At 54.7% G+C, this 25,864-nt stretch overlaps 1 protein-coding gene across 3 annotated transcripts in view; it reads left to right on the top strand.

Annotated features, from left to right (window-relative positions):
* The window catches only part of TAFA3 (TAFA chemokine like family member 3), a 72,754-nt gene that overhangs the window by 1,788 nt on the left and 45,102 nt on the right, over positions 1-25,864 (top strand). The window contains exon 2 of one of the 3 annotated variants that reach the window (XM_043533722.1): positions 7,018-7,172. The exons of 1 other annotated variant lie outside the window; for it this stretch is intronic. The gene's annotated coding sequence lies outside the window, so the exon portion shown is untranslated. Of the gene's footprint in view, positions 1-7,017; positions 7,173-8,683; positions 8,852-25,864 lie in introns of those variants that run through there. One more of the 3 variants, XM_037885220.2, reaches the window with a different exon arrangement.

The raw sequence follows: 25,864 nt of genomic DNA, 5'->3' as shown, positions 1-25,864 counted from the left end.
AATTAAATTATCCGCTTGCAGCGTGCATCTAAAAAACCCAGCTCAAAACCTTGCATAATTTGTAGGCGAGAGAGAGACCTGAGCTGGGAGAGTGACTCATGGCAGAGGCAGATCCTTCAGGTCTCAGTGGAAGTCATCTGTGACGGTGATGGGCAGCAGCCAGCTGGCACTGTGAGGTTTGATGAGTGACTTGCAGCTTGGCTTGCTTGGCCAGAGGAATGCAGCGCCCGGCTAGGACCAACTTGGGGTGGCTCTTGCTGGCTCAGCGAGGCAGAGGCTCCCCTGGAACTGCTGCTGTCCACACACCCTGGCAAGTGTCAGGTCCTGTTCCCGCTGCTGTGGCCTGCAGGATGCACACACAGTGACATCCAGCCCACCAACAGGGATCGAAGTCAATCCTCCCATCTGGTCACCGTTTGAGAGGTGTAGCGTTTTCCTGCACTGTACCTGGCTATTGTAAAATCTCCAAAATGAGTCCGAGAACTCCTGCTCCCACTCCCTCTGTCCCAGCGTATGCAATAGCTGAGCCTTCTGTTGTCGTCAGCCTCACAGGAGCAGTGGAGGCTGGAGAGTCACATCCAGGCTGCTTCCCTGTGCCAGCACTTGCAAACTGATCGGCTAAAATGACTGGCTCAGGACCAAAAAAGAAGCAAACATTTCCTGCTGCCGTTGCTCCATTGCCCAAACCCTGGGAGTGGGAGAGGGCAGCTTAGTGGATAGAGAGCTGAACTAGTGCTCAGTTCCTGGCTTTGCCACTGGCCTGCTGGCTGATGCTGGGCAAGTCACATCCCCTCTTGTGCCTCAATTTCCCCATCTGTAAAATGGAGTAAATTATACTGACCTCCTTTGGAAAGCAGCCTGCGAGTGCATAAAAGCTCAGTTATAGCAACAGTTGGTTTTCTTTCTGGGAAGGAAATGGCCCTACTTGGCACCAATTGTTCCTGACAGCAGAGGGGTTCAGGCAGGAGTTAAGATGCTAGATGGGTCTGATTCTGATCTCACCTCATTTCCTCTGCTTTAATTTTATTGGCTTAGCGGAGCTACTCCTGATTTATACCAGATCAGAATTGGGGCCAAAGATCCTACGTCCTGTTGAGCTGACTTGTAGAATGAGGTAAGGGGCAGAAGGGGACAGAGCTGTCCTTATGCCTGGCACGAGCATTCCCCTCTTCTCATTGGCCCCTTTGTGTCCGGGGAAAGATTCCCAACAGGGGCCTGGCATCTAGGAAGGAGGAATGTGCCAGCCAGAGGCTTGGCCATCCCAAAGAGATGGAAAGGGGGGGATCCCACGCCCTAGCACTGGCCTGGCAGAGAGAATAGGAGGGCTTACTCTCTGAATAATCTCTGTTGCATGATTCAAGTTGATTGGCCATCAGTGGTGACATGGCACAGAGATATCCAAGAGGCTCTCCTCTGCAGCACTACACGCGTGCTCCCGGGGCACAGAGCCGTGCCGGCAGCACTTGACAGTCACTGGGACAACAACTTTAGCTGTCAAGTGTCCTACTCTCCTGCAATGACCAGACGGATTTAGCTGCTGTTAACCTTGGGTATCAACCCCCCTGCTGAGCTGCGTCTCTCCATCTGAGAGCAGCAGCTCCTGGCCCTGGTTGAATCTGAGGATAGAGCTGTCAATAGAGCAGACCTTCAAAATGCCAGCAGCATCAGGAGATGGGAGTCACGAAGTGCAAGGGCAGGAGTCAGTCCCAGCACTTGGGCTGAATTCAAGTTAAAACCTCCCTTGCTCACCCTTGGCGGAGAAGAGAATGCGGCAAACGCTGACGGAATGAGCAAGGAGATGAAAGGAAATCAGACTGGAAGAGAGAAGGAGAGAGATCCTTTAATGGGCAGATGTGTTCAGCCCTTCAGGGCTCCCTGCTGCTGCTTTGTCATTCTGGACAGAGTGTTTGTGCCTCCTTTGGGCCTGCCCGGCAGAATCCCAGCAGCTTCCACAGTTTTGCACAACATGTTATTAGCCTGTGGAACTCATTGCCACAGGATGTCATGGAGGCCACCAACTTGGCAAGATTCACAGATGGAGTGGACATCTGATAACAGGAATATCCAGAGCTCTAACAGCTAATTTTAAAATGAAAAGGGGCATAAAACCTACTGCCTCAGGGCTTATGCCAGAGCCTAAATGTTGGGAGTTAGGATGAAACTCCCCTGGGGCAGATTATCCCCCATCTGCTGGCTGCTCAGGTTCTTGCACCTTCCTTTGAAGTAGCTGGTGTCACTGTTGGAGATAGGATACTAGACTAGCGGAATTTGGGGCTGGTCAATTCTGGCAAGTCCTGCGTTCTCTGCTTTCCCATTTCCCACGGTGCTGTGCTCCCTGGCCCCCCAAGATTCAGCAGCAGGGTAACCTTCTCCCACAGTGTGTCTCAGCCCTGCCCTGCATTGTCGCGTCACAGAGGCTTTTCTAATGTGTGTCACTTTGAGTACCAAGAAAAAGGGATCAAGAGTCTAAAAGCAAGCGGTGGAGACGTGCCCAAAAGCTGGAGGGACAAGGGGAGTACAGTGTGTCGGAGGGCGGAAGCTGAATGTTTCGATTTCTGCACAGTAATTTCAGGCAATTGGCCGATGAGTGGGAAGGCAAGCTAGCTTCATGGGACACCTTGCCCAAAGCAGCATCAGCGACTCCCCCACCCCGCGAGAGCTCTGCCTTGTGCAATTTGAACAGGTGAATTTGCTTCTTAAGCATGATTCGTCCCCTGGAGGGCACGACAGAAAAGGTTAACCAGTCAGTGTGACCTGTGGGTTCCGCTGTAAACACTGAGCCCATTTGTATTGAGTTTCCAGCCTTGTCACGATCAGCTTATGTTCAAAGGACAGTAACATCTTCCTGAGCCGGCTTCCCTAGGAATCCTCCAATTCTCTTCAGACCGCGTAATTCTTACTGTTGAGGAGAGCAGCAGGATTTGTCGGAAAGCAGCCACGGTCTTGTCCAGGTGATGGGGCCCCAACTCCTCAGCCTGCCAGGGCTGCCGTGGGTATTGGAGGTGCTGAGATTTGTAGTGCAATGCGCCAGCTGGTTTTCATCCTTTCTCGCTACAGCCCACCCACTGCTTTTGCCTTTTCCTTCTAAACCAGGCCTTGGACACCTGAGCTACGGCGGCAGGGTACCCATCTCCCGCACTGTGCCTCGCCCCTCACCTGGAGCAACGCCTCGGAAGGAGTTCATTCCCCGTGGTCTGGCTGATCCCCAGCTTCCCTTCTGAGGCCCCCACAAAGGATGCCAGTTAGTGCCAGCGACAGGAGTGCTTCTGCAATGGGCACATTTCTCTACTAGCCATTGCACCAAGAGGCACCCCGTTGAACAGCCTTTCGCTGCAGCTGGAGGCTGTGCACCCACCATGGGGTTTGCCTTGGGAGAGGACAATGCGCGCGCGCTTTCTCTCTCTCAATTTCCCTGCCTTGTGGGATGTGGCATGAAGGATAGTGACTGGTGAGACTAATTCCCCCTGTAATACCAGGGAACCTTTGCTTGGCTACTGCTGTAGCTAACATCTGCAGCCATTGCATCCAGCTGGGCACTACAGTAGGGCGAGCTGACAGACGCAGCTTTGCCCATTGCGCCCTGCGTGGACTGAACGGGCAGAAACCCTCGCCTGCACCGAGGTCTTGCTCAGCTTTCAGGGAGGCGGTGGCAGTACCCAGAGTGCTTGGAGAGTGAAGGGCTGGAGCATGGGGCGTAATCTTCTCTCCTGTCTGAAAATGGCCATCTTAGCTCGGGGCTGGTTCTGAGAGGTGCTGGCCGGAAGTTAAAACTGCTGCCTTGCTCGGCCGTTTGAGAGCGAGTGGGATTGTGATGGGGCTCAGTACTTTGCAGAGCTCGGCCCTAAGATGAAGACAGGGATGGCTGAGGTGCACTTACTGTGATCCTGCTTCCCAGGTGCTGCTCTGCAGTGGGTGTTCCAGTTGTGTACACTGGATCACAGAGAGACTTCCTAGTGTTACAGGGAGGCTGCATGAGAATATTCCATATTGATAGATACACATCATACCCGTGACTGTCTGTGTTACTAACCAAACCAGGGGTGAGTGCAATGTCCAGAACTGTACAACCTTAATTTACTTTCATTTATCGGGTTGGTTTACCCTTTGTATTTCACTCCTTTTGGAAAATTGACATGGACTAATCAGTTTCACCGTAGATTACAGTCTGCTCCAAATCCTGCTTTTCATGCATTAGCCCAATGCTGTTGTTCTTTGAGCTGCAAACATTGCAGGGGAGTGTTTAAATTCAGCAGACAACCAACCCATATCTTGTACTGGCATTTAGTAACACAATCATGAGACTGTTTTGAGTCAGTTTCTCCCCATCTCATTTTACCCCCCCCCCCCCCCCCCCCCACACACACATTTGTTTGATAAACTACCTGATAGGTTGTCCCTAGAAGGTTGTGGGCACTGTTGGTCCTTTCCGACCAACCAGAAATGCTGCAAACTCATAGCTGTCCTGAAGTAGCTGGACTATTAGAAAGCTTGCAAAGCCGCTGGGCCTGAGAGGGGTGTGATGTGGTATCCCTTTAGAGACGAGTGCTGTATTATTTTGCATTGAAAACCTTGCGCCTAATTCCTATTCCCCCATCTCCTCTTTTTTTTTTTCCCATGGAATATTGCTGAGTATAATTATCCTCTCTCACAAGCCTGTGCACATAATGTGCCAGACTTCCAAAACTCAGAGCATAATTGATTGTGACAGAAAGTCCCTCATTAACGCTGTTGGGCATCAGACTGCATTCCAAACGGCGTTACAGCTGGAGCCGTACCAACTGGAGGTTCAGCATTTTAAATGCTGCTTTAACAACAACAACAAAACAAGGCTTTAGATTTCAGACCATATAATTTGGTAAAAACGAAATCAACACCTTAGTGCTGAGATCATAATTTCCATGGCTGTTGGTGATTAGCCTCTGCTAACTCTCTTTAGCGCTTCATCACTCACAGCTCTGTACCATACTTAACGAATGCGTTACAGAATTAAACACAACTGCTGCAACGATGCTAGCACAATAGAGGCTGACTACAGCAGGCCCAGAAAATGGCCCATGTTAAAAATGCTCTCTTCCATTTGGAGAACATGGCAGTTATTAGCCAGAGCTGAAGAGGAGGCACCAAATGCAGCATCTCTTTAAGCTTGATCATGTAATCTGCCCAGTTTGCCAGCAGCTCTTCTGGGGCATCAGATTGTTGGTGGGGAGGAACATGAAATGGTGAAAAGTGACCCCAGAGACAAAAGGGAGGAATAGGCCCTGGACACTCTGACACGCTCATTAGCATTCCTGTCAGCCTGCCTTTTGGCAACGGTCCTGACAGCAGCCCATGGTGTCTTCACTGGCATTGTCATGAAATGCATTGTGCCATTTGTAGTCAGGGATCCATGTCTGGCCACCTCACTTGCAGGGGATGGTGCAGCATTTCCTCTGCGTCAGCGTGGGCTTGGGCAGGAACGCTGGCCAGCTGGTTCCCATGGTGGCTGTTGTCTTTCCCTGGGCAGGCGGGGATAGGATGGGTATGTCTGCCACTGGGACACAGAAACCAAAGATGCCAAACCCTCCCCCACCCCCCCAGTCCTGATAAGCTAGTGAGCAGGTGTTCCCCAGCTCAGCTTTTCACTCCTTGGAAAGCGGGCTTAGCTCTGGTGAACAAGGCAGCATTGGTGACCCTGGGGGACTCTGCCCACTCAGCAGGTAGAGCATGGGCAGCGTCTGCCCATGCTGCCCAGGAGCAGGGTGGGTCTTGTGATTATGGCAGTTGAGGGAGACTCAGGTGACCCTGGTTCAATTCCGAGCTCTGTCAGAGACCCCCTGAGTGACCTTGGGCAAGTCACTTAGCCTCTCTATGCCTCAGTTCCCCACCTGTCAGTGGAGATTAGTTCCTTTCTGCCGCCTTGCTCTGTCTGGTCTGTGCAAGCTCTTCGGGGTGGGCACCGGCTCGGTGTGGGTCCCTCGCACCTCGTGGTTTCTAGTGCAGTCTCTAGGTGCTCTTGGAATGCAGACAGCAGTGGAGATATCTGCAGGGGCTGGCTGGAGGTGCGGAGAAGGGAACCCAGGCTTCATGGCCCTGCACGCTCAGCCTCTGGCATTGGGAAATGAGCCCCATACTCACTGGCTCCGAAGCGCAGGCTCTCAGTCTGGGGCCATGACCCATGGGGCCTTCCCTCGTGTCCCCAAGGTTTGTGGCATGGGCTTGTGGTACAGAGAAGGCTGAGAGCCGCTACCCTGGAGCCTCCCAGTGGATGTCACTGTTAGCTCCCTATGCAGCTGGCTTGACTCTGACAGGCTGTTGGCTGAGGTGCTGGCCATTGCCAGTGAGTCCTGGAGAAGGCCGTGGGATACCTGCCCCTGTCTCTGGGGTAGGGTGACCAGCTGTCCCAATTTTGGGGTCTTTTTCTTATAAAGGCTCCTATTATCCCCCACCCCCGTCCCAGTTTTTCACATTTGCTGTCTGGTCACCCTACTCTGGGGGGTGGCAGGTTTCCATCTCCTCTCTGCTCAGCCTCTCGTGCCTGCTTTGCTCACCCGCTCCATTGTCACCGCTGAGATAAGTGCCTGTCACACCAAACCCATCAGCAAGGAAAGCAATGGAAGCCGCCTCCACCAAGTGGGGAAACTGACTGGTGAATGAAAGTGTCCCAGCCACCTCCCTCTCGGAGCGGAGCAAACCTCCCTGCGGCTGGGCCCCAGTTCCCTCTGATGGCGCACGGCAGGGGGGTGCCGTGCGTAAAATCCTCCAGGCAGGGCGGGGGAATAGTTTTCACCTGGCCCTGCGACAGAGCCTTGAGCGAGATATTCCCACCAGAGGCGCCGAGCAGCTCGCAGCACATTTCCCGTTGTCTGCGTTCGCACTTGCTGTGTGTGTGTGTGTGTGTGTGTGTGAGAAAGATGGGGTTGGCTGGGCTTTGAGAGGCTCTAACGCAGACATCAAAGGGAGGAACGGGTCGAGAGGATTCCTTGCTCTTCCTCGTGGCTGGCGTCAGGCCCTCCGGTGTTACTGTGTGTTTATTCACAGGTGCATTGGCCCTTATTGCCTGCCCTCTAGGCAGCACCACCCTAGAGCGGATTGAAGTCACTCACCCACCCATGCGCCGCAGGACCAGCGCCATGAATTCCCCTCAAGCCATTAAAGAGACGGAGTTGGGGGCTACCTTAGCAAGAAAGCTCCAGGTATGGGGTGAAAAGGGCTTTCTCTGTGGTGTATGGGGGAAGGGGTGCTCCTCCTGGCCCAGGTTTGAGATCTCTACATAGGGATGTCATGGCAATACTTGCCAGCTCTCTCAGCTGCTGTTAGGATTTGTTATTTGTATGATCCAAGTGCCTCGGAGCCACATGGTGGACCAGAACCCCAGTGTGCAGTGTTTCTCAGCCACAGATCCCAAAGCACTTGATAAAGCTTGTCAGCGTCGTTATCCCCAGTTTACAGATGCGGAGCTGAGACACAGGGAGATTAAATGACCCATCTAAGGTCACTCAGGAAATCTGTGGCGGAGCCAGGAATTGAACTGAGATCTCCTGGGTCCCAGTCCAGCACTTCAGAGCCAGGGGGCATTGGTGGTTAGCTCCCATTGGCTTCTGGGGAGATTTGGGTGCGGGAGTAGGCACCTGTAACTGGAAGTTGTTTGCAGAGGAAATCTCTGCTCCTATGATCTCCTCTCTAGCACAGTTGTGTGTTTGCTTTGTTGTCTCAGGAAGCAAACCCATCAGCGTTTGGTGAGTGCATTCCCATGACCACTGGGCGTCCCTAGATGTAGAGCAGGATGGGAAATGGCATTTTCACACCGTGGGAGAGTCAGATGTTTCCAAATTACTTTCTGTTCCAAATCAGAATGAAAACCAACGCAAGAAAATCCAGCCTGCCAATGGAAAATTCTGAAAACTTTCCAGCTGGGAACGTCAGATTGGAATTGTATCAACCAAAGGAAATGATTTGACGTGTCAGAACGGTGTTCTTTATGTCAGAGCGACATTTTGGAATGGAAAAATGTCATTTTGTTTCAAAGTGTCCAACTCAAACTGGTTAGGTTGGAGTCTCCTGCTTGGGACAATCAGAAGATTGTGCTGAATTCAGCCTTTTCCCATGGAAGACAGTGAACTGTGCAAAATCATGTTTCCCGATGGGAACAGTTTTTGTGTGGAACTATGTGGACCAGCTCCAGCGAGGTTGATCGGAGCTGGAGTGCATGGCTCAGGGTGCCGTGTTCCACAAGGATGGATTGTGCTCCACTTTGTCTCTTATAGCATGCAGTGCTTCAGATCCCCTGCACTTCTCTGAGCACCAGGGAGGGCGTTCACGAAGGCGGTACAGTCCCCAGCTCTTCCAATGCCACACAAGAGCTTTCCCGCTCAGTATAGCGTGGCCAGATGTAATTTATTTATACTTTCATAGCTATCCCAAACAGCTCAGTCTTCCTTAACTAACTACAGATTGCACAGCTTTGAGAAGGTAGGGGGGCTTGGCACTTGGCCAGCCTTGATTTCTACAGCTGTTTGAGTCCGTTCCAGGAAGAGATTCCCCCAGAAACCCCACGTTGTCTCGCCTTGCTTGGTCACTGTTGTTCGTATCGGAGCAGCACCTGGAGGCCTGAGCTGAGCTCCGAGCCCGTGGTGCTGGGTGCTGCGCAGGGCCAAGTAGCAGAAGTTCCCTGCCCGGAGGAGCTCGCAATCTGAATAGACGAGGCACAGAGAGAGCGGGAGGTTGCTCTATTACTTCACGTGAAGGACGCTAGTGACGCCACTTAATGCCCTGCTGGACTGTGCTTCTGTGCTCCGGTGACGAGGGTGGACGCTGAACCTGTGTGGAATAGATTCATCGCCGTGGCCTAGATGGGGACCCGAGGCCCAGCAGGGTAAATGAATTGCCAGGTGTCACACAGGGAGTCTGTGGCAGAGCAATTGGATCCACATCTTTGGAGTCCCAGCCCACTACTGTGACCACAAAGCAGTTCTTCCCCCGCTCGCATGGGTAGCATCTGGAGCCGACTCTGTGCAGTGCATGCAGGGGCAATGTACCCCGCCCCTAATCCCAGTACCCCTCTGCCTTGTACCTGAGGGTTCACACCCATTCAGATCCACTCCCAAGGCATTTTCTGCTCACTGGGTGTCACTGGTCTCATCTGGAGCATGTCAGATTGTGCTCATCTCCTGCCGGGGGGAGGAAAGGGGGCAGGTGGTCCCTTCGCTCCATCCCTGCCTGCTGAGCTGGGGCGCCAGTGGACGGAGGTGGGATATAGACTGAACGCTGGTGTGGATCTGAAAGAGACTCCCTGAGGCTCGTCCTGACCGTGCATCTTCCAGCCCAGGTTGAGTCCGGAAGCATTACTGCTCTGATTTCCAAGCAACTGAGATCTGAATGGATCCTCTGTTGTCCCTCCAAGCCCCCTGGCAGCCACGAGGAGGGCTTTAGGCAGCTCCCAGTGAAAGCTGCCAATGCCCCTCAAGTGCTGCTCCATTGGGGTCACAGCTTCTCCCACAGGGACGGGGTCCCAGGCCCTGCTGATGCTAGAGCAGTGGTTCTCAACCCCTGGGGTCCGCAGACTATGGTTAAGATTTCCAAAGGGGTCTGCACCTCCATTCCAATTTTTATAGAGGTCCGCAAATGAAAAAAAGTTGAAAACCACTGCCCTAGAGAGCGTGGGGCACTGGCTCTGGAAAGTCAGAGACACGAGAGATGACTGTGGGGTGTGATGCAGGAGCCTGAGGTCTGGAGAATCACCAGGCCTGGGGCGAAGACAAGATGACTCCCCGATATCTGCCTTTCATCAGTGTGCATTGGCCAAACCAATGGGACAGACCCAGTGCCTCACTGCTGGAGTCTGAAGTAGGTGGTGAGCAAATCTCTCTCTCTTTCTGTCCCCTTATACACCCTCTGTCTGTCCTCAGTCACCAGGCACTGCTGTCTCAGCATTGCTCCGTCATCTTTCCATAGCCTAATGCTGTTACAGGCCTGGAGTTGATAGTCTGATGGTCCTGGCAGCTGCTGTGAACTCCCCTCCGTGTTGCAGCACAGACCCCTCACAGCGTAGCAATTAAGTGCTCAGGCTCTGCTTGTAGTGGGGACACGTCTCTCCTGGGCGTCAGGCCCCTGGCTCAGGGAAGCAGTGTGCTGGGTTTGGTTTCAGGACACGTTCTGTCACATGGAGATCAGTCAGTGGAGCTGGGGGGAGTTTCAGGACACGGTTTCCACCTGCACAAAGAACCAGAATTATTGAAGATTGAAAAGGAGGCTCGAGTGACACCAGTTAATGATGGAAAATGCCTGTTTGTCAAGCATTTTCGGGTCACGTGGAGAGTAGGACACTTGCATCAGAGCTGCCAGGCAGGATGCTTGCTGCAGCCTGGTTCTTCCCCCCCCATCCCGCCGTCCCTGCCAGCGAGGTGAGCAACGCTGCTCTATATGCAGACGATGTTGCTAAAGTAATTCATTCATTTTCCACATTTCTCTGACTTCCACAAGGACAGAGACTGGCATTTAAATTGCCTTGGAGGATCTGAAAACATCTGGCCGCTATTGACTGACCTTCAGCAGATGGATGGGGGATGCGGATCAGAGGAGGTTCCCGGGCTCTGTGCAATGGTTTTGGCCCAGCTTGCTCTGGGAAGCAGCACTGGCCAGCTCTGCCCGGCACTAGTGAGCGTTCCACATGTGAACGTGCCACGTTGCTAGAGCCACATGCGCTTCCCCAGTGAGCGGTTCAGAGAGCGCTCCCTCCCTCCCTCCTTCACGGAGTAGGCAGCTGGCCCCCGGGCGCTTTGCAGGTTGGTGCACACCCAGGAGTCTGCCTCACTGCTCTCTTCCCCGGCACGCCCCATGTAGGCAAATCCACTTGTGCAGCGGCAGGGCCTGGTCTCCTCATGACCACAGATGTTCTCATGATGGCCTTTGGCAGGTCTCCTCCACCGCGAATCAGTACACCAAGCACCTGCTCTCCCTGGGGAGTCAGTGGCATGTGTGGGTGGAAATCAGGGCCTGAACCTTTCCGTGCCTCGGTTTATTCCACAAACCGTGGATAAGAGCAGCTGCCTGGGAGGGTCAACGTGGTCTGGCTACTGGGTCAAATCCTGCTGCTGGCCTGAATGGCGTTGGCAGGGGCTCAGCCATTTATTGCCCCTCGGTTCCCCCTGCACATCTCTGAGATGTGTTCCTCCATGAACCCTTCCCACGGGCCCCTCACCATCACGGGCAGCAAATCCTAGCTGCCCTTAGGACAGCAGAGCTATGGTTTCCTGCGCATCTCCTTGCTGTGGGAAAGAGGCCATAGTATGGTATGGGAAAGGCTCCTGCGCCCTGTAGCAGCAGGCACTGGGAGATCGGGCTTCTCCTGCACCCCATTTTCAGAGGAAGGCCTGGCGAAGGAATGCATTTCAATCGTGGCTCTAAACGTAGGGTGGGTGAGCCGGGAGCAGTCCAGCCCTGAGAAAAGGCTGATTAATGCACTGTAACCTCCCTGCATAATGCTGAACTCTTCCTGACACCTGATGGAGCCAGCCTGCTCTGGCAGCTGAGGGCAAGTTGGTAAGCACGGCTGACAAGGTGTTTAACCCTGCGGACTTGACAGGAAGGAGGGGACACAGGATTGTTCTTCCTGCTCAGCAAGAGCAATTCCCCTCCAGGGGAGTTGTACGCTGAAATTGTCTAGTGCTGCTTTGCAATAGGATCAGACCTCTGCTCAGAGCGGCTCTCCCGCACCCTCATCACCCGCTGGGGAGCAGGGTCTGCAAAATGGCTGCACCAGGAGGTTGCTGTTTGCCTCTGCTCTCAGGCTAATGCAAAATAATTACTCTTCTCCAACCCCCTGGGAATGCAAGCAAACTGCCAGGCATGCACACCCAGTTGTGTTACTAGCCCAATTATGGGGCGGGGGAAACTGAGGCACAGAGAGTAGAAGTGACTTGCCCAAGGACACAAGGTGAGTCAGTGGCGGTGCCAGGCCTCTTGGCTCCCCTGCCTGCATTCTCACCATGTGGCTGCGCTGAGCAGCGGTTGTTTTGGCCTTATTTGGAATGGCTAAATCCTCCCAGCAAAGGGAAAAGCCCCAATGCCCATTAGTGGGCAGGAGTCCCGCTGTCCCCCGCATTTCACTGTCCTGCGGTCATGGGCTGCAACCCTGGGCCATTCCCCTGCCAGAGGATGCTTTGCTGGAAGGGACCCTGGTGCTGCGACCAGCCCCTGAGCCCCTACGTGCTAGTGACAAGCAGTATGGCCTTTTCCCAGGGGGTCTGACCACCAGGCTTTGGGTGGGGAAGCCTGGGCTCCTGGCCTCCAGCCGTGCCCCTACTGCTTCTCTAAAAAGTCATTGGAAATGAGTAACAAAGAATTAGGATCCTGCCCTGCTGGGGTGTGCGTAATCATAGAATATCAGGGTTGGAAAGGACCTCAGGAGATCATCTAGTCCAAGCCGGACCAATCCCCAATTTTGCCGCAGATCCCGAAATGGGCCCCTCAAGGATTGAATCACAACCCTGGGTTTAGCAGGCCAATGCTCAAACCCCACTGAGCTATCCCCCACCCCCACCCCCCGGGTGGGCTGGGAGGTATGGGGGGTGCATTGGGTGGGGGGGAAGATGGGTGTTAGCGAGATAGAGACTCTTCCCTCTGAGAAATGCAGAGGGTGAGGAAGCCTCTTGCTCTCGTTCTGGGGTGGGTGTCTCGGGGCAGGCAGGCCCGGTGTGTGCTGCTGGGTGCACCGCTCACCTCTGCTGCTCCGTCAGTTCAGGGAGGAGGGAGGGTGAGACCACAGTACACAGCATCCTCGCCCTCCTTTCATTTCTGCTCCTGGCTCCCGCTCCCTCGTGCGCCGGCCGTGGTGCTGCAGGCCGAGCGTGCTGCATGGACACCTGTGGCTGGACGTACACAATCGGCCCTAGTGGTGCAGAGAGGGCTGGTTCCTTTTTTATCGAGGAAATAGTTCACATTTTTAAAATGGTCTCTATCTCCACGCTAGGCTGTGCCATCTCTGAAGGGGCCAGGACAATGCAGGCCATGGTGTGAAAATCGGAGCATGGATTTAGCCGACAGACCCACTGGAGCTTTTGAAATTGCCTAGATGTGTCTTTACGCAAGGGAGTCACCCAGTTGTATCGCATCAGCTCATGCCCACTTCAAGTGGCGAGCATTCACTTGCGTAATAATTCGTTTAATTGATTCAGCGACAGAAGGGAGAAGTCCCCTCTCAGCGATGGGGTCTGGGACGGGATCCCCGGGGTGCAGTCTGGGACTGTGGGACCGCTGTGCCCCCTTAACTTTCCAGCCTGGGCTCTCTCTCACAATGGCTTGCTAGTGACCAGCAGCAACCCCCTCCAGGCGCTGTGATCACTCAGCACAAACACACATGGAGCCCCACACCCAGCTAGGTTGCATGAAGCTCCCAGAGCCACTCATGAATCACACAGGGAAAGGCACCAGCCAAATCCCTCCCAGCCTTGTACCTCAGGAATATACCATCTTGCACTGCTCAAGATGAGCAGTGGAAATTTATTAATTGGTTCACCACTTCATCAGTGGAAAGTGGACATACATCAGCCTTTGTAAACTTGAGCAAGCACCCTGACCAAACGCTTCCGGCAAACCCACTGGTAAAGATAAACTGTTAAACACACTTATTGACTACAAAAGATTATAAGTGATAGGCAAAAAGTCAGAGTTAGTTACCAAAAGAAAGTCTAACCACGCAGTCTAAACTCTCAACCCTATTAGACTGGGCAACATCTAGATTAAGCAGTTTTTCGCACCCCAGTGGGTATTGCAGTCCTTAATATACAGGTTTGTCCCTTAAACCTGGGCCCGTCTCTTCTGTTGGAGTCTTCAGTCTTCTGAGTGTCCTCCTTGCTTGCAGCATAGGTGGGGGCAGGAGAAAGGCCAGGCAGGGGGCCCCTGTGTTCTGTTTTATACCCTCAGTCCCATGTGCTTGGAGAACACAAGTCCAGGCATATCTGGGGGCATTGCTGAGTCCCCAGGCAAGGTTGCGCAATTGCAGTGGTGTGGCCTCAGGCAGGTGAGTCACTGCATTGTAGCTCCCTTGTTGTACAGTGGCTGTTAAGGGGTTGTTTGACACCGCCCAGGCGTTGGTTACTTTCTTTGCTGTTGTCTCTGGGGAGCGAATATCTGGCTGGGTCCCCAACTTACAGCATGTTTTAGTGCCAAACATAAAACACAATTCTCATAACTTGGTCTGCAGTAAAGATACACATACTTAGATAGAACGGTGACTTTCAGCTGATAACCCTTCCCCTGATACCTCACAAGGCATGCTTTCTATGCAATGTCACAGTTTTAGACAGATGAGGAATATGGGGGTTACAAGACCCTCCCCCAAGGTATAGTATATCACAGGGTCTACCCAGCCTCCTTGCTGGGCTGCATCAGCAATGCTGGGTGCGGCCATGGGCATGGGACCATGTCCATCCTGACGGGGGGCGTCAGCACAGCTCTGGAGGGGCTCTGCCCAGGACACAAGTGCCTTTGCAAAGGTGGGTGGGGAGCACAGAACTGGGATAATGTGGGGGGCACTGTAGGCTGAGATTGAGGGGCATTGGCAGAACTGTGTGTGTGGTAGGGAGATCCCAGGAGTAGCGGGGGGCTGTGGGTCGGGTTCAAGGAGCATTGACGGAGCAAGGTGGTAGGGCTCAGATAGAAGGAGGTGCTATATATCAGGTTAGAAGGGCACTTGCAGAATGGGTGGGGAAGGTGCCCAGCACCTGGCATATTCTGCAGATTCACTCTAAAAAAACAGCGAAGGGTAGCTATTTTCGGGTGATCCTGCCTTGCTGGGCCTCTCTTGCCCTGTGGCCCATCTCCCGCGTTGTGATGCGCCATCTCCTCGGTGCTTTTCCAGATCATCTCTGTTCTGATATATTTCCCCATGAGTTACACCTTTCCCCACCCCTTCTGCTTCTGTTCTTTCCTCTGGTCACTTTCCTGCTGTGCCAGCTGTAAAATCCTATTTGTATGAGTATTTTTCTAGCATGCAAATAGTCAGGTTAGGCCTGAGGGAGGGAGCTAAAGCGGGTGGTGGGGGGGGAGCTGTACAAAAATCCAGCCAGAGAGAGACAACCCCCCTACAGATTTCACAAACCTTTTCCAGCCGATCTCGGAGACACAGACCAGGCATCTGCCCAGTGCTCCTGTGGGGATAATCGGATCCCTGTGCTGAGCAGGCCTGAGGCCGTCCTGAGGGCTGGCACCACACACTGAATCTCCGCCACGTTGCTCAGCCAAGCAGCAGTGGCAGGGCTGGAGAGCTGGAGTGTGGGGCGTCTGCAAGCTGAGGATGTGAAGAGCCGCTGGGAGGAAGATGACCTGCACTCAGAGATCACGAGCCAGGCAAAGGAGAGAGAAGTGAGCGAAGGTCGAACGGGAGGCAGGCACAAGTGTGGGAGAGACAGGAGAGCTCTGGGGGTGCATCTCGGAGCCAGGCTCATTATCGAACTGTGCAGCTTTGGCTGGGATCTAATGCAGCTGGCAAACATGGCGGTGAGCAGGGGAAATGCAAACCACCCCGGGGAGAATGGAGATCCGCACCTAGGTGCTGTGCTGTTTGCTTCTACAGCAGCCAGTCCAGGGGGCTCTGCTCCCCGACAGGGACCTTAGGAGATACTGAAATAGAAATACCCAATAACAGGAAGAGCCAGACAGGCAGACCCTGGGTCTGACCCGAGCCCAGACTCTGATGTCATAGCACCAGCTGCTGCAAAGGGAGGTACAGGAACCCCCAGAATGCAGAGACCGTGGTGGTGTGTGGAGGGGAGGGCGATTCTTCACGACCCTCTTGGCCAGAAGCTGAAGCAGGGAAGCCTGGCCCATACCAGCTTTTATGGGGAGAGGAGCTGTGACACCTGGGAGGGGCCCTCTAGAGCAGAGACTGTGTGAAGATTGTCCCTCTCGGGCTGTGTGGTTACCCCTTGGAGCAGGGGCTCTGGCAGAGGCTGCGGGGCGGGCAGAGCTGCCCTTGGTTGGCAAAGGTTTTGGAGCCGCTCCTCTCCTGGTCAAGGTGGGAGCTTGACTCCAGGATGCCACACGAAGACAGCCCGAGCCCTCGCAATGGGGTACATGGAGCGGAGGCAGCTTCCCTGGGATAAGCTTTCCTCTCCCTCTTGTGGGTAATTCGATCCAGCCTGGGACAGAGCAGAAATGTGCATTGCCTCTGAACTGTTGCCTCGACGCTGGGGCATTTCACTACTGCTCCTTTCCAGCATTCCTCCCAGCGCGGCTGCGTCCCTACGCCTACCGCAGGACAGGCTCAGGGGGCGTTATTAGAGGAAAAACCCCTCTTCCCCCCTGCCCGTGGGACCTCCCACCAGCCACTGGCAGCCCAGGATGCAGTCCCTGCTCCGAGTGCAGGGATCCCACTGGCTCAGGGAGGCTGTGTTGTGCTAGGTTCTGTACATGCCCCGAGAGAGAGAGAGAGAGAGAGAGACTCCCCTGGGAGCTTACACTCTAAATAGACACCGGGAGAGAGGGGAAACCGGGGCCCAGAGAGGGGAGGTGACTGGCCAAAGATTGCACAGCCGGTCAGTGGCAGAGTTGAAAGAGAACCCAGGTTCCCTGACTGCTAGTCCAGCACCTTCTGCTAGGATACGTGTTAAGAGCACCGCCAGTTTAGCAGAGATAGTCCACAGCAGGATCTCAAGCCATTCTGGCGATCTGCAAGGCTAGGATGCCCGTTTTGTGTAGGAAAGAGTTTGGTAGCCCAAGGCTTCACCGATCCAAACCTTAATTAAGGCAGCGTGTAGGGGATAAAACCAAAGGAACCCCACAGAGCCTTGTGGAGGAGGGAGAAGATACAGTGACCCCCAGAATCAGCAATAGCAAGGAAGATCTGTGTAGGGGGGCGGGAATGGGGTGTAGCAAGCACTGCTCACCGGTGCTCTGTATCCATGCAGTAACCACTACAGCCACAGCAGCTTTCACTCAGTAAGGTCCCAAAGAGTTTTCGCACCGGATACACAGGATTCAGTTCTCCCATCACTGAAATGCAGCCATTTCTGGGGTGGAGGATGTCAGTAGTTCTATAGTTAATGGCAGGACTGGAGTAAGGGGAGGGTGGGGGCTTTTGGCGAGAACGCAGGGGCAAGCCCTCATTCTGATACAGAGGGTATGCCGGATCTTTGGCTTCTCCCCGATCACACAGAACTTCTGTTCTTAAGGAACTGGCCAAATGACTCCCCGTGAAATAAACTGCACACAGCTTAATTTCTCTGCCACAGACCGATACAGGGCAAGGTTAGAGCCAGTTGGGTTTGAACCTGAGCTTGCCAGGGAGTCAGATGGGATGCTCAGGGCTACTCACATACCGAAAGTGAAGCATGTGCTTTGAGTGCTTTGCTGGATCGTGTGGGCAAAGTGGGGGTGGTTGGCAGGTTGCTGTGGGTGGCTGCTCTGCCTGCCGTGGGACGCATCTTGGTGACGAAGGGAACAAACTGGCTCCCGTAGACTTCCTGACGCCCCGGAGTAGCAAGCCACGAAAGCAAGGCAGTTTTCCAAGCCGGGTAACCTGGAGCGGTGATCACTTGGGGTCTGGAGAGGGGTGTGAGCCCCTCTCCCTGTCCTGTCGGGTAAGGAGAAGAGAGGGACATGGACAGTTATCTGTGTGTGCAGCTTCCTCCTGAGAACGAGAGATGCCCCGAAACGCATCCTGGTGGGGTCACTCTGGGTAGGAGCAGTTTAACTAAGGGCGTCTACACGACCCGCGGGATCGGCAGGCTGCGATCGAGCCAGCGGGGGTCGATTTATCGCGTCTAGTCTAGATGCGATAAATCGACCCCCGAGCGCTCTCCCGTGGACTCCCGTGGAGCGGTGCAGGCCGTCGCCGGGGGAGCGGCAGCCGTCGACTCCCGGCCGGGAGGACCCCGCGGTGAGTGGGGCTAAGGACGTCGACTGCGGCTACGTTATTCCTGTCGACCCCCGTCCCGGCGTGGAGCAGGGCTAAGAGATGTCTAAGGGGATGTCAGCTCCTCTGGCAAGCTGCACCGAGCGTCCTCGGGCTGCCACGTGCCCGCGGTCTGACGTGGTCGCAGCTCCCGCCCGCGCGGCCGCTGAGCCGGGGCGAAGGGCTCTGCGAATGCTGACGGTGCCTCAGCCCCACGCAGAGGCAGGGGCGTGCTGTTAGCCCCTGTTTCAGGGGGGGACGCTGGAGCCATCTCTGGGATCACCCACTGCGTGAGGCCCAGGTCTCTGGGGGCCTGTGTCCCCTTGCTTCGTTCCGTGTTGGTGGCTGCGGCTCTCGTTTCCAGCAGCCAGCACATTTCTCTCCTCTCTGATGCCTGACCTGGTGGCGCTTGCGCTCTTGGAAGCAGTCCAGAGGGAAGGCTCCAGCCAGGTGCATTGCAGGAGCGGAGAAGCTGCTGCTTGCTGGGAGAACCAAGCGGTTTCCAGGCGGCAGGCTGGTGTGGATCCAGGCACACAGCACTGCTGGGATCCTCCCCCGCTGCACTGGGCGGGTGCCATCTTCAGAGAGAGCAGCTCAGGACAGCCCAGAGACCCTGAGCGGGGTAGCGGCAGCCCAGCCTGGTGCACCCTACCAGACGGGAACCAGAGCTGGCTTTGCTTCCCATGGGCTGTGCAACGCTCCCTGCCCCTGGCTGTAATTTCACTCTTGATAGAGGAAATGGTTCTACATTCCCTGTGGTTCCACCACCGACCCTGAAGGGCACGTCCTAAGTCCAGTTCCCCGTGGCCAGTGGCAGGCTGAGGACCCTGGCCAAGGCTGGGAGGGAGACTGTCGCAGCGGCTCCTCTCTTTTGAGTTAGCGGGTGTCTCCCACCGTCTCACAGATGGCACTTATTGGGGCCTGTTAACAGCTGTGTGTCTAGTAGCTGCCCACTGATACCCTGCAGGCTCTGTACCAGGGCAGTTAGTTAATATTCAGTGTCCGTCCATGTGCACGTGGGAATGGTGAGTGGTGTGCTGTGAATAGAGCTCCCTGAGATCTGTACGTGGGAGGATGGGGTGCTGGACCTGGGAAAGCAGAGGAATGCTGCTCTCCTGGCGAGTTAACCCCCCGGCATACCATCCAGTCGGGTGCTGAGAGGGGCAGAGCCTCGATGTGTGAGTGAAGCAGAAGGAAAGGAAAGAAACTAGCCCCTTCCCCGTTGCCCCCCACAGCCCGCTCCACCAGCTCAGAATACTCAGTGCTCAGAAGGCCTGTCTCCTAAATTCTCCTCTGTGGTCCACGTGCCGCTCATTGGCCGGGGGTGACTGCCAGGCATAGACACAGGAAACAGGGTAATCCCCTTAGTACAAGCGCCCGGAGAGTGCTCTTCAAAGGAAGCCTAAAGAAGGCGGGGGCTGAGTCTGTTATTGTAACAGGAGTGACAGGTCTAACCTCCTCCCCCTGGGATTTGTTGCACAATAGCGATGCCATGCCATGCTGTCCCGTGCCGTTCCATTCCACCTGGGCCATGCCTTGCCATTCTGGGCTGTCCTGTCCCATGCAGTGCCATTCACGCTCTCTTGCCCCATGTTACCCTGGGCCATGCCCTGTCCCATCCAGTGCAGTGCCATTCTCCCATGTTACCCTGGGCCATTCCAGGCTGGCTTAGTCTTGTAGACTTAAGGCCAGAAGAGACCATTCTGGTTATCTGATCTGACCTCCTGCCTAACCTGGGCCAGGTGATTCTGCACAATAATCCCTTCGGGGCGTCCAGTAGCTTCTGAGTGAGCTAGAGTGTGTCTGAGCTAGACAGAGAATCTGGTCTTGATTTAAAAACTGCAACCTGCTGCATCCCTTGGGAAATGGCTCGTGTGGTTAACGACCCTCCTCGCTAACAACCCCATGTCCTGAGTTCTGCCAGGTGAAGCTATCCTGTGTCATGCCTTGCTGTCCCAGTTTGTCTTGGGTTACACCCCACTGTCCTGGGCAGGCTCATCTTTCCTACTTGGGAGCCAGGAGGTGCTAACAGAAGAGGTGATCATAACTGTCCTTTAGGCCTCCAGATCTATAATTTGTGCTCAGCCTGAGTTTATAGACCACACAGCTTGTTGCATCCCTGACCCCTGCTGCCCAGTCCCACTGGAGCCTCCCCATGTGCGAATGCCTGTGAAATTCCCACTGCTTATTTATCATTTAACCCTATTGTTTCTCCAGCCCAGTTGAGTTCACTTTCCACCCCATGAATTATTCCCTGTGCACGACGTCCAGACGTCTTTCATTTCACCCTTTCCTCTGGCAGCTTCGGCCTCACTCATAAATATTTACTCTGCCTGTGTGCACAGCGCTGTAATGAAATAATCAGTGGCTGGCTCGCCAGTGATGGTGGGGAGTGGTTCGAGGTGTACATTACAGTCCCTGCCTCACATTACTGAGAGCAGCTTTGAGCTCCGGCTGAATCATTTATTGAACAGAGGGTGCTGCATATGAATCGCTGTGTGTTGCAGGAAGCGTAATAACCAGGGGAACTGCGCAGGGCTCTTGGGAAGGGCAGAGACTCAGACAGGCACTCAAGTTTCTGTGCTTTTGGACAAGAAGGGGTTCAGTCCTGGCCTGTCTTGCGATGTAAATTATGTTATTAATTGTATTATGGTCGCTCCTGAAGGCCCCCACTGCAGCTGAGCCCCTTTGTGCTAGGTGCCATAAGTATACCTGGTAAGAGGCAGCCCCTGGCCCAGAGAACTCACAGCCTAAAGGTGAGAGGGGAAGAGATTTGCCCAAGATAACCCCCAAGGCAATGGTGGAGCTGGAAGTAAACAGGTCTCCTGACTCCCAGGTCAGTGCACTATCCACTGGGCTATACATCATCGTTATGGGGTGTAAATGGCAGGGCTCACTGTCCCCAAGGGTTATCATTTGAGCTGGGTGAAATATTTTGCCTGAAAAAATTTCTCATCTGAAAACATGGGTTTGTCAAAATCCAAATTTTCTCTGGGAAAATACTGATTCTGACAAAACATTTCCATTTTCGTGGTCAGGCACGCCCATGCTAGCTTTGATTGGGCTAGCATGGGGAACAATAGCCGTGAATACGTGGCTGCCTGGGCTAGCCGCATGAGTGCAAGGCCGCTCAGCCCCTGGGTACATACTCCGGGAACTAGCCCGTGCTGGAAGCTGTGCCACCAGTCTACACAGCTATCGCTTACCCGTGCTAGCTAGCTCACCCTAGCTCCGGTATGTCCCACCTTCATGAGCAGGGCGGGTGTACTCTAACCAGATGTAGAAACGCATGATGTGTTTTCCTGCAACAGAGCAGAGGCCCCTGCAGCCCGTTATCCTGTCTCCAATGGTAGCTGGTCCCAGCTACCTCTGAAGTTGATTGAACTCTAATGGATAACAATGCAATACGAGGCCCATTCCAGCTACGGTTTTGTCCTATTTAGCATAACAGTGAATATTCCTATTAGCAGTAGAAATGCCAAATCCGTTTAGAAACCTGCTAAATTCAGGAGCTCTGCAGGTGTCTTCTCCTCGGGTGCACGAGGCAGAGGAGGGAGACCGTGATCTCGGAACTGGGAGTCTCCGTAATGAACAGCCACATGGCTGGGTTCTGTGCTCGGGACAGTCAGTACAAACTTGCTAATGATTGGGGTGGGGGTTGTATCTGCTCCCTCTGATACCTCCAGCCCTCTGCTGCCGCCTCCTGCTTTGTATCCACAGGGAGGTGATTGGTGACTGGCACTTCCGCATCCTGGCTGGAGAAGGCCCTTGGCAGAGAGAGATTATAATGCAGGGCCTCGGAGTAGGTAATCTAATGGGCCCCTTCTGGTGCTGTTCTCAGGAGCACAAGTGACCGGAGACCTGGCCAAGACAATGGAGTATTTCACTCCAAGAATGGTGGGCAGCAGTGTGGCATGGGGCTGGGTAGGCAGCGAGGCTGGGCTGCGTGGGTAGCCGAGGGACGGGGCTGCAGTCCTGTGGTCAGTGTCGCACAGGTGCACTGCTCTGCTTTATCTCTGCCCGTTACCCGAGGCCCGCCGGAAATGCGCTATGTGAATTCTGGACCTGCTCTGCGTTCACCTTGCGTTTGCTGTGCTGGTTCTAGGTATTGATGGATTTTCACTCAACAGAGGAATATCCTCTTCCTGCGGAGACAATTTTTTCACAGCATGACTGTATGTGGGGCCAGCCCTGGGTCTGGCCCCCTGGCTGTAGGTTTCATCCTCACCAGGATTCCAGAAAGGAGGGATGAGTTTGCATTTAGGGCACTGGGCTGGGATTCAGGAGATCTGTGATCAGGTCCCAGCTCTGCCCCACATTTCCTGTGTGACCCTGGGCAAGTTGCACAAGGCCAGATTGTCCGAAGAGCCCCCCTTGTGACACGGCCAGATTTTCCTGGTTGGCACCCGCTGTGCTGAGCTCCTGTGAAAACCTGCCCCCTTGTTTTGATGCCTCAGTTTCCCACTTGTAAAATGGGGCTAATATTCCTTCCTGTCTTCCCTCCCTTTGTATGTCTGGTCTGATTAGACTGTAAACTCACCAGGGCACGGACTGTCGTTTCAGGCAGCGTCCCGCGCAAGGAATCCCCAGTCTCAGCTGGGGCCTCGAAGGGCTCCGATAATACCCCTAATAATACCCATTGGGATGTGCACATTGCAGCAACCGAGCTTCCATCCTGGCCCTCCAAAGGGTGTTTCACTCACAGGGCTGGAGCCCCATTACACATGGATAGATTAACTGCACCCTGGGTAGGAAGTTGCTCTCCCTTTCCCAATAGGAAGGATCCCCAAGGGACTAAGTGGCAGCGTTTTGTCACATTTGGGTTTGGAGACCATTTCTTTTCTTTCACCATGACATAGAAAAGCGCGAGAGAGAGGAGCTCTGGGAATGTTTGTGTCAGGCCTGAGACGTTCTCCCGGATTTTCCCTAATATGAGTAGAGAGTGCACCGGCAGCCCCCCTCCCCACTGAGTTAGTGCCATAAATGTTTGACAGGTTCTGTCTTGCAGTCGGACCATCTTTCACCGGCGAGAAGTAAATAAATCATCCCCTCTTTGCGGGGAGAGAAGCTGGCTGTGACGCTGAGTGGAAGCAGCTGCTGTCAGTGTGCAATGCCCAGCCCTTCTGAGCAGTTCAGTGGTGTGCGCTATGGTAAACCGTCCCATGAGCTCATGTTTGTATTGTCGGCGCCAGCCGGCGAGAGACGTGCAAACGGTCACTTCTCCCCGCAGGCAGTCCAGAAGGATAACGCATGCAGAGCCGGGGGTGGCGGGAGGTGGCATTGTCTCTTTCTCAGCTGTGTGTGACGTGCCGCTTCCTGCGAAGCTGGTTAGAGCAGGCGAGTGGCAGTGAGAACTCCTGACTGCTAATGCTGGCTCGCTGTGTGACCTTGGGCATGTCCCTTGAATGCCCTGCCTCAGTTTCCCTCTCCTCACTGCTGGCTCCTGTAATTAATGCATTCGCTTTTGTTGTCTCGGTACGTGCCGTCGCAGGGCAGGGTGCTATACAGACAGTGAAGAAGGCAAGGCCCCTTGCTATGGGGCTTACAAGCTAGGGGCCAGATGCTGTCCTCCTATGTGCCCCGCAGGGTCCTGTTGAAGTTGAGCCAGAACAAGGCGGGCGGAGGAGTGGAGATTGCTGGAAATAAGGGGAAAGGTGAGCGGCTCTGTTTGTGCCTGGAGAGCCAGGCAAGGGCAGAACTGCAGCCCAGTAACCAGCTGTGGGCCACAGGATGGGCTGGGTTTTACTTTCTCCTGTGTGTGACAACACAGCATGCAGGGACAGTCCCGCTCCAAGGCAGTTCTAGCCTCTGCTAGCCACACTTCGCAGCTAACCCCCTGGTCCGTTTTATTCTGGGGCAAGAAAATGGACACTGGGTAATTTCTGCCTCCGTGGTGCCTGGTCCGGGGTGCTCAGGTGGCGTGGGATGGCTGTGCTGGGCTGTCCGGCAGCAGAGTGGCTCAGAGCAGGGAGGCAGGTTTGTTGCATAGGGGCCTGAAGGGTCATGGGTTCAGTTCCTGCTTCAGCCGTAGCCCCCTCCCCCGTGTGACCTTGGGGCAGTGACTTAGCTGCTCTCTGCCTGAGTTTCCCCTTCTGCCCAGTGGGGATAGCAGCCCTGCCCTGCCTCCCAGGAGGATAAATGCCTTAAAGATTGTGAGGTGCTCAGATAGTACAGCCTGGGGGGCCAGGTCAGAGCTAGAGGGAGAGCCCATGGGGTGGCACTGAGAGGGGCAGGGAGAGGAGACAATTGATTACCAGCCTCATTAATCTCTGAAGCCACAGCACCTGGCCCTTGGCACAGTTCCCCGGTTCAGATGGCCATAAAGCGAGCTCGGCCTGCTCAGTTATTCTACCTCAGCGCCCACCATCTGCCCCGTAAAACGCCGGCGTTAGGTTGAGGTGAGAGTGGCAATACTTGTTGCTGTGTGCGGGGATGTGGGCATTTGGCAGGCCAGGCAGTCTGTAGACACTACCATCTGAGCCTCAGCAGCCCCCCCCCTTCATTTTACAACAGGGAAACAGAGGCACGGAGCACTTAAGAGACACAGTGGCAGAGCTAGTCACAGAACTCAGGCATATTGACTCCCAGTGCCGCTTCCAAGGGCACTCCAGTGAAAAGGAGGGAGGCAGGTGTTGACAGTGACAGCAGATTGAGCACTGGCTCCAAGATGCTGCCCCGGCTGCATGGCGCCAGCCAACACCTTCCCTCATTGCTGTTCAGGGAGCGCTGTGGGGATGTGCGTCATGTGCGATGCATGCTCAGCTCCAACACAGCTATGTCCTGGGTTATGAAAAACCCAGCCAGTGCCAGCCGGCCTGGTGGGACGGGCGTGTGGCATCAGAGAACCAGCTGCTGCTAGGAATCGCATCTGCAACCAGAGACGGCGGGAATAAAACGGGGGAGAATGGAGCAGCCAGGCCAGGCACGGAGCTGCCTGAACAAGGACAGCTGCCCACTGCTCTGCCGGCTTGGATCCATCCCTGGCACGTTCCCTGCATGGTGCTGGAGGGGCCACCTGCCATTCTGTACCCTGCAGCCTGCCCATAGGCACAGTGTACCCTGCTGTTTGGACCCTGGGAGCATGGCCCTTGCTTGGCAGTGCCAGTGTGTTACAGCTGGCTGAGGTCCTACAGTGTCAGTGCACGATCTCCGAGCGGAGGGTGGGGAGGGGGACCCATGATAGAAGGGAAGAAATATCCCGGGGCTTGGAATCTGGGGAGGAAGAAGGGTTACTCTTTAGATCGACTTCCCAAAGCAATGGGGCGATGGCGCCAGGGCAGCACGCTCCCTCCCTGTCACTGCACTCCTGGAGGGGTTAGCGTTCACAGGATCACTTACACTGCCAGGCAGACCCGCCGTGCCATACGGGGATGGTGCCACGCTGCTGCATGCTCATGGGAGATCATGCCAGCATTTGGTGCTCTAGTAGGGAAAAAACTCTATTGGCACTAGCCAGCTGAGCGTCACAAACCACCACCTCATCTTACGGCTGGGGAAACTGAGGCACAGAGCACTTAGGTGACTTGTCCAACTCAGTGGCAGAGCCAGGGATAGTGCCCAGGAATCCTGACTCCTAGCCTCTGCTCCAGTCCCTAGGCCGTGCGACTCCCCTTTGCAATCACAGAGGTGCGGTGCTGAGGGCCAGTACAAATGTGTGAGTTAATGAAATGGCAGCAAAGACAGGAAGGGGCTAGACAAGGCACCGCCAGGCAGGATTCCACACGGGCAGGCAGCCAGCGGCCCAGAGTACAGTCGGGCTGGTCTGCCAAGCATGGCTCATAAATTCCTTCCTCTGGAGTCGGTGTCATTTCCCGGGGTCCTCAGCAGCCAGGAGCTGCAGCCGCAACAGATTTCCTTGCCTGTCCGCTGGCTCATCGTGGTGATTTGCTTCGTGCATCTGTGTGGGATTACAGCCACTTGGTCTTGTGACCATGCTTCTCTGTAAAGTGGGGAAGGAGCAGACATTCCTTAGCAACCGACATTAATTTCAAGCTG

This window comes from Chelonia mydas, chromosome 21, assembly GCF_015237465.2.
Source record: "Chelonia mydas isolate rCheMyd1 chromosome 21, rCheMyd1.pri.v2, whole genome shotgun sequence".
In the NCBI taxonomy this organism is placed as follows: Eukaryota; Metazoa; Chordata; order Testudines; family Cheloniidae; genus Chelonia; species Chelonia mydas.
This window is presented reverse-complemented; position numbering and strand designations above follow the sequence as displayed.